Source organism: Branchiostoma floridae, chromosome 2 (assembly GCF_000003815.2).
Source record: "Branchiostoma floridae strain S238N-H82 chromosome 2, Bfl_VNyyK, whole genome shotgun sequence".
Taxonomy (NCBI): domain Eukaryota; kingdom Metazoa; phylum Chordata; class Leptocardii; order Amphioxiformes; family Branchiostomatidae; genus Branchiostoma; species Branchiostoma floridae.
In genome coordinates, this window is record NC_049980.1 from 2456579 (window position 1) to 2464773 (window position 8195).

Consider the following 8195-nt stretch of genomic DNA (forward strand, 5'->3'; position numbering starts at 1 on the left):
TCTCCGAAAGTAATTATGACAACACAAAATAGAACAGTAACCTCATACCTGTACAAATTGTTCTGATTATGCAAAGACATTCATTCACATCGCCAAAAAATTTGCTGCATTATGTACACCAACAGAATAGACTAATCTACTCACAATGTTCATAATCCAACCAACCACTACATGTGACTAGATAACATATGGACTTATACACATTAATCATTCAAAAAGAACGATCTTCCATAGAAATTGTTTATTTGGCGAAGATATGTGTTCGAGGAACTCTAGTTGTTTGTTGTTGTAGGTGTGTTTTAGCGTTCGTGTTTTATCCAGTCGCCTGGCTGTATGTTCTACGCGAGGATTGTTTGTAGGGCATTGCTGTCAACAAAAAGGCGGTCTCTTGTGAGTGACGAGTGACCTATTGTAAATATTTCTCATTGTTTATACAGCATATAATGAGGTCATCATTTGCATTTCTAATGAGGTCCTAATTTGCATTAATCATATCAGTTGATTATCTTCTCTACCTAAATAACGATATGTTCAAAGTATGAAAGTCTTAGCAACAAAAAAGATTGTAGCATTTTGCCATAAGTAGTATAAAGCCTAATGTGCATAATTTATGTCTGATAATGTTCAACTTGACGTAGCTGCCATATGTCGCAAGAATGAAATTCTCATCATTCAACACTATGCTATCATAACAATATTTCATTGATTATGCAAATTAGTTAAATTTACATAACTGATGTCCATCGATATTTCTTTTTCAGTTACATATATCATATGTTTCCGTGTCCTATTGTGAAATGCTATAGATAAATAAATTGTCCTCATTAATTAGGACATATATTGCACAGTTAGTCTGGTATTTTGGACATTTAATATACAGTTAGACTAATATTTATCTCTTTTTCAGTTACATAGGGCATATCTTTGAGTATCCTATTATGAAATGCAGTGGATTTATACATTGTCCTCATTAATCATGCAAATTAGCACCCGATTAGCATGATAGATATTTAATTGCGTAAGGCATCTCGAAGCTATCTATATTCTAAATATCACGACGATCTGTCAACTCCTTGCCAAGTTATCGCCCTCCAAAGGGATGGTGCAACCAAGAAGGCGCATAAAAAATCCTGTAGAATTACCGCTTATTTGCCATCGCAGTGAGGGCGCCGTGAGAGCGCCGTCCCAGTGGAATGGCGCCTTACCGAAGGTAGGTACTTATGTACACCTGAGTGAAGTGAGAAAGAGTCTTTCCCAAGAGCACGGTAGATGGCATATAGGCAGATTTTTTGTCTTTATTATATTTTCACTGATAGTCATAACAGTTACACACAGAAAAAAGAAGAAACTCCCTTAAATATCAACATATCCACTACTACCAGCCACATTGTATACTCAACAGATCATATCATATATATTTACCTCCATGAAATGTCATGGAGGTTATATTTACCTTTGCCAGAATGGCTAAGGTTATGTTTTGGGTGTGTTTGTGTGTCTGTGTGTGTGTGTGTGTGTGTGTGTGTGAACAGCATAACTCAAGAAGCCTTGGATGGATCCTGATGATATTTGGTAGGCGGGTAGGGGTCGGGAAAACGAAGGTCAAGTTCGATAATGGGCCCCATAGCGGCTTGCTAAGGTATTGCAGCGGAAACTCAATTTTCTATATCTCGTGTTCTGGACATGCTGTGGTCATGATTTTTGAGTGGTAGATAGCCCTTGAGACAGAGAGTAAGTGCTGTGAGTTTGGGCTCCCTAGCGGCTTTTTTGGAACAGCAGGCGCCGGTTTCCTTTCAAACTTTGGACGAGAATAACTCTACAACGTGTTGACGGATCTTCATGATTTTTGGTATGTAGATAGAATGAGTGTTGACGTACATAATGAATACTAATTATGCAAATCAGCAGCTAATTTGCATACTTAATGAGGAAAGTTTATGAATCCACTGCATTCCATGATAGGACTTTGAAACTTGTCACATATGTAACTGGGAAGGAGGGAAATGCCAATAGATATCAATTATGCAAATGATGATCTCATTTGCATAATTAATGAGAAAATATGAAGATGTTGACGGATCATCAGGGTTTTTGGTATGTAGGTAGCGTAAGTGAAGACATACATAATGAGATACCAATTATGCAAATCAACGGCTAATTTGCATAATTAATGAGGACATTTTATAAATCCACTACATTCCATGATAGGACTTTTAAACTTGTCACATATGTAGCTGAGAAAGAGAGAAATGTCAATACATATTCATCATGCAAATGATGACCTCATTTGCATAATTAATGAGAAAATATGAACGTCTTGACGGATCGTCATGATTTTTGGCATGTAAATAGCCTAAGTGAAGACTTATGTAATGTGATACTTCATCATCATCATCATCATCAGTCGGCTGCTGTGCAGTCGGTCACGATTCTATTCCACCTCAGTCTGTCGGCAGCCAGTGCAGCTATAGCAGTGGGGTTCAGGTCGCCCTCCGCGTCCCCCAGCAGGTTTTGTATATACGTCAGGTAATTCGTCTTCTGACGACCGGGGCGTCGTTTGCCGAGGGAAGGGACATACAAGGCATAAGTCCGCAGAGGCTCTTCTAAAGGCATTCTAAGAGCATGTCCAATGAAGCGTAGTTGGCGTTGCCTGACTTTGCAGATGAGAGGCTGGGTGTTTGTCACTCTGTATATCTCACTGTTGCTAACACGCTGGAGACGCTTAATGTTTAACATGATTCTGTAGCATGATGTAGCAAACGAGTTTATCTTATTCTCCATGTCAGACGACAGTACCCAAGATTCACATCCGTATAAAAGCACTGGCACACAGGTAACATTAAAGAGCTTGATTTTTGTAGGTGGGAAGTGAAGTACTATTCCAGATCTTTTGCAGTTTCCAGAAGGCAGTCCATGCAAGAGCCCTTCGCCTAGTGAGATCGTTTTTACTGGATGCCATCATGCTACCCAGGTATCTAAAGTAGGTTACATTTTTGATTGGCTGGCCGTACACCTCCAGTGGTGGCTGCGGGCTGCAGTTGATGGTCATGTACTCAGTTTTAGGGACGCTGATGACCAGGCCCAGTTGTGTCCCTGCAGCAGCAGTTCTGTTAAGTTGTTCTTGTGCTTTGGGGATGGAAGACTCTAGCAAGGCGATATCGTCAGCAAAGTCCATGTCGTTTAAAATCCTAGCGGGATATCTTCTAGACTGACGAGGGTGAGTAACTATGCCAGAGTCAATATCTTCTGTCGATCTTCTCATCAGAAAGTCGATGAGCACAATGAACAGGAAGGGAGCAAGGACATCACCCTGCAATACTCCTGTGGTGACTTGAAATGGGTCAGAGATGTTACCATCCACCATAACAGCGCTTTTGGAGTTGTTATAAAGTACATTAATGGCATTGACAATTGTGAGCGGGATGCCGTAGTGGCGGAGAACAGCGAGCATAACCTTCCTATCGATTGAGTCAAATGCCTTCTTGAAATCTATAAATGTGATGACAAGTGGCAATTGGTGAGTTTGGTAGGCTTCCATGATTCTCCGTAGGATGTGCGGGCACAGCTTCTATAGTATACCTCGACGGAAACCAGCTTGGTTGCTTCTTAGGATGGGGTCTATGTGGCCTCTTATCCGCATTAACAGTATCTTGTTATAGACTTTAGCTGCTATGGACATTAGGGTTATCCCTCTATAGTTGGTCATGAGGCTGAGATCCCCTTTCTTAGGCAAAGGTACAATAACATTTGTGATCCATTGGTCAGGAGGAGTGAGTGTTACAAAGACCTCTTTACAGAAAGCATGTATCGCTCTGGCCATGACATCACCTCCCCCTCTAAGGGCCTCTGCAGTGATTGCACAGTCCAGGCCTGGAGCTTTGTTGTTCTTCATGCTGTTTATAGCTCTGACCGTTTCCTCCAAAGTGGGCGGGTCGACACAGATGGGCAGATCCTGGTCTGCCAGTGGTGGGAGGCCAGAAGTTTGTGGGACACTAACATTGTTCAGCAACTCCGAGAAATACTCCCTCCATTCAGCAAGGAGCTCGTTGTCGCTAGATGGGGCTGTACCATCTCGCTTCTTTACCTTCTGGTTGGTTCTTCTGTTTTTGCCAGAGATTGAGTTGATAATTTTCCATGTTGAGAGATGGTCACCTTTCTTGTCTGCCTCCTCGAGGTCTTCTATTTGTTGTTCAGTAAAGACGACTTCATCACGCTTATAGGACTCGTGTGATACTTATTATGCAAATTAACAGCTAATTTGCATAACTGATTAGGAAAAGTTCATAAATCCACAGCATTCCATTATAGTACTTTCAAAGTTGTCACATATGTAACTGAGAAAGAGGGAAGAGAGTAAGAGGTGTATTAAAAGACTTGAAAAGAGAATAACTCAAGAATGGATCAAAGGATCATCATGATTTTTGGTATTCTGATATCAATTAATTGTAACTTGGGATCTAATTTGCATAATCAATGCCGAAATTTTATAAACCAACTCCAAGCATATAATCTTGAAATGAAATGAAATGAGTAACGCATTTGTCTACAGACATCATTCTACATAACAAACCTGGTTTATTTGGCAAAGGTATGTGTTCGTGGAACTCTAGTTTACCCTGCGTTTGTGTGTGTGTGTGTGTGTCTGTGTGTAAACAAGATAACTCAAGAACGGCAGGGTGACTTGGTTTCATCCTTGGTGTGTTGGTTGTGTGTGATGAAAGCTAGAAATGATTAGATTTTGGGCCCCCTAGCGGCTCTCCTGGGTACTGCAGCGCAACTTCCGGGTTTGCTATCTCGGTGTTCTGAACATGTTATGGTCACGATTTTTGGGTGTTAGATAGCTCTTGTGCTCAGAAAGAAATGACGTTTGGGCCCCCTAGCGTCTAGTTTTGGGATAGCAGGGGCACTTTTGTCAAAAACTTCTGACGAGGATAACTCAAGAAGGGAACAACGGATTTGCATGATTTTTGGTATGTGGGTACCCTAGGCAATGTTGTACAAGATAAAATACTAATTATGCAAATTAGGAATACATTTGCATAAGTAATGAGAATATTCTATCATAGCCGTTTTTTCGATGTATATCTTGTTCCGGACGTGATATGGTCGAGACATTTAGGTGGTAGATAGCTTTTAGCGTTATGACACAGTGGGGTAAGTTTCAGTCCCCTAACATTTAATTGTGGAACTGCAGGGGCGTTTTTGTCAAGACACTCCAAAGAGGATAACTGCAGAAAGGAAGGACGGATTGCCTGCATTTTAGGTATGCAGGTAGCTTGGGCAAAGATGTTCATAATGATATGCATTTTATGCAAATGAGGACATAATTTGCATAATTAATGAGGAAATTGTATAATTCCATTGTTTGCAATAACTGGACTTCGATAAATGTAACACTTGTTAATTGTAATCGGTGGAACATATAATTTATGCAAAAATTGCAAAACAACTAAATGATCTGAATTGGGAATTTCACTTGTGACATGTGTACTGTACGTTATTCAATGATGAACAACACCATGCATAAATCATGTTAATGTTAAGTCATTTGCATGAAATTAACAAAAGCTCTAAATATTCATGGAGGTATGAGGTCGCCGAACTCTAGTTATCATATTATTACATCATTGTATCCAGATCATATCATTTTATACATTTCAGTATCATCATATAAGTACATCGTATCGTTTTATCATGTTATTGTTGTACATATTATGTTGTACATATCAAATATCTTTATCATGTCGTTTCCATATCATTTTATGATTATTTCTACATTTCAAGATCAAATTAAACGCAAGGTACCCAACTTACCCCGATGCTTCTCCAGCTTCCCATATAAGCGGATTTGAACCCAGGACCACTGGGTTATGGGCCCAAAACCCTACCGTTACACCACACGACCCCAATCAATGTACCCTAAACCGCCCAATGTCCTGATCTTTCAAAGGTTGTTGTGTATATGCAACAACCAGAAATGTGCAGAACTAATCTAAGATCTTCCTCTGACAGCTTTATTCATGCCTTGAAGAGGTAGATATTGCTTGACATGATTGCAAAATTAACTCGTTGTTCACATCTCTACTCTAGATCGAAATGTTCATATTTTGTTTCTTCAGAAGAAATTTATCACATTTAGTTTGGAAATACCCTACTTTGGAAACTGATAAACTTGTCTAAAGAGATGTTGTTTTCTTCTATTCACCCCTCTCCATGTCATCTGCACTAGATAATTAAGCAAGCGCCTTAAGGTACGATTAAAAGACAAAGGGTCGTGTTTTACAGCTTTCACTTTAAAGTGGTTTAATATCGACCCTCTATGAATCCATAAAGGCCTGTAAAGGCCCAGACTTATAATGCATGTCATAATCAGAAACATAAAAATCTCACTGACCACAGTACAGAAATCTGTGCAGAGATCTGGGCCTGACTGACAGTTGAAATCACAGATGACCGACCAAAACTTTCCACTCCATAAAAGACGAGCAGAGGCGCCATTGGACATCACGTGACTGGGGAAGCTATCCTTTGTGTCTCTGGACACTTTGAGGTTAGCGCAGTTTATCTACCCATAACCGAGCTCTACTTTGGTAAACGGCTGAACATGTTGTACAAAAGGACTTACACTCTATTCTTGGTATTATTTGTCCACTGATCAAACGCAATTTGGAAATCCAGTGATACTATGTTTGCGTCGGGTTTCCATTTCAGCATGTCATCGGTTCCAATTAAAGTATCAGCGAGAGAAGATATTAGTACGTGACGATTCAAACGTGCTTTTTTTAGCAACCCATACTTTAGAGTTGCTACCCGACCTATCTGAGTGTCCCATGAATAGGTATCGTGGTGATGCAATTACCATCGTTAACTGCAAAACCAGTTTTTCAACAGACAGTAGCAGAGAGATTTACGCGTGGACTCAGGCTAAATTCTCAAAATCAAAGCTTGAATTACAGCCAATGTGCCATGAGTTTGATGGAAAGGCCACGTTTATATTATCTTGAGAGAGTGAAAAAAGGGTAATTATTGGTCACAAATCATGTTCAGAGATTCAATCAGATTAAAGTTAATGTAACACCCTACCTCTTGGAATGGTATGCCCCAGTGGTTTAGTTAATGAGACGGATAATTTGCATGTCCCCGACCTTTTGAGGAAATGACCCAAGTAATGTGGGAACGAATAACAACAAGATTTTGGCTTTGAGCTGTCTGGAGGTAAATTCTACAGTTTTTGTTACAAAGAGTCGTTTTGTTTGCGTCAGGTTCGAGTGCGTGCCGCGCACGGACACATGCACGATGCCTACTGAGGTCGGGGGCGGCTGCCATGCCGCGGTTTGCCCGTCGTTTGTCCGACATAGCCCGCCACTTCGTGTGGAATCAACGGCCGGTTGAGCGACAAATAGGACAACATGGGAGACCATGCAGTGACTGCACAGGAGGGAGGTCCGGCTGAGGTGAAAACTAATTTGAAGGATGATGATTCTAAACCACGACGGGCCATTTCAGACATTGGAGCAAAGAATCGGCTGTCGTGGTACAACTTTTTCTCGCGAGGTCGCGGGAACGTATCTGGTGACGGAGGTCAGGAAGTCGCAGCAGACGAGGGTTTGGCGGTTACTGCCGCGTCATCAGAGTCTGAAGGGGACACACTGCCGGTGGGGAGTACGCCGTCAACAAGCGAAGAGCACAGCAGCAGTCTGGAGGAATGGTTCCTGTCCAATGAAGAGGAACACGAGAAGTTCATCAGCGAGGTTCAGCTGGACACGCTGGTGATTCTGGAGGTGGAGGAAGACCAGCCCGCTCGCCCAGTGCAGAAGGGAGACTGGTACACACTCCTGTGGCGCTCTCACTCCGAGTCATCATCGGGATCCCCCAGTGAAGGAGAGAGAAGATGGTCTATAGCAGATGACTTTGAAGTATCTCCTGTCCTGACAAAGATAATGGAGGAAGACGATCACGAAAAGAACACCGACAATAACAAAGACTTTATGTGTGACCTTGAGCACCTGGAGATGACAAAAGATGGCAGGTTTGCGCCGCTGCACGCTGACCCAGAAGAGATACTGTCGGGGCATCATCCTGTACATGGTGAGACAGAAGCGGGGACAGAGTTCCAGAAAGATCCCGCCAGGCAGGAACAGATCGAGAAGTCCCTCATGCGCTGGTTAGACGCAGGTTTCCAGTCGAACGTATTT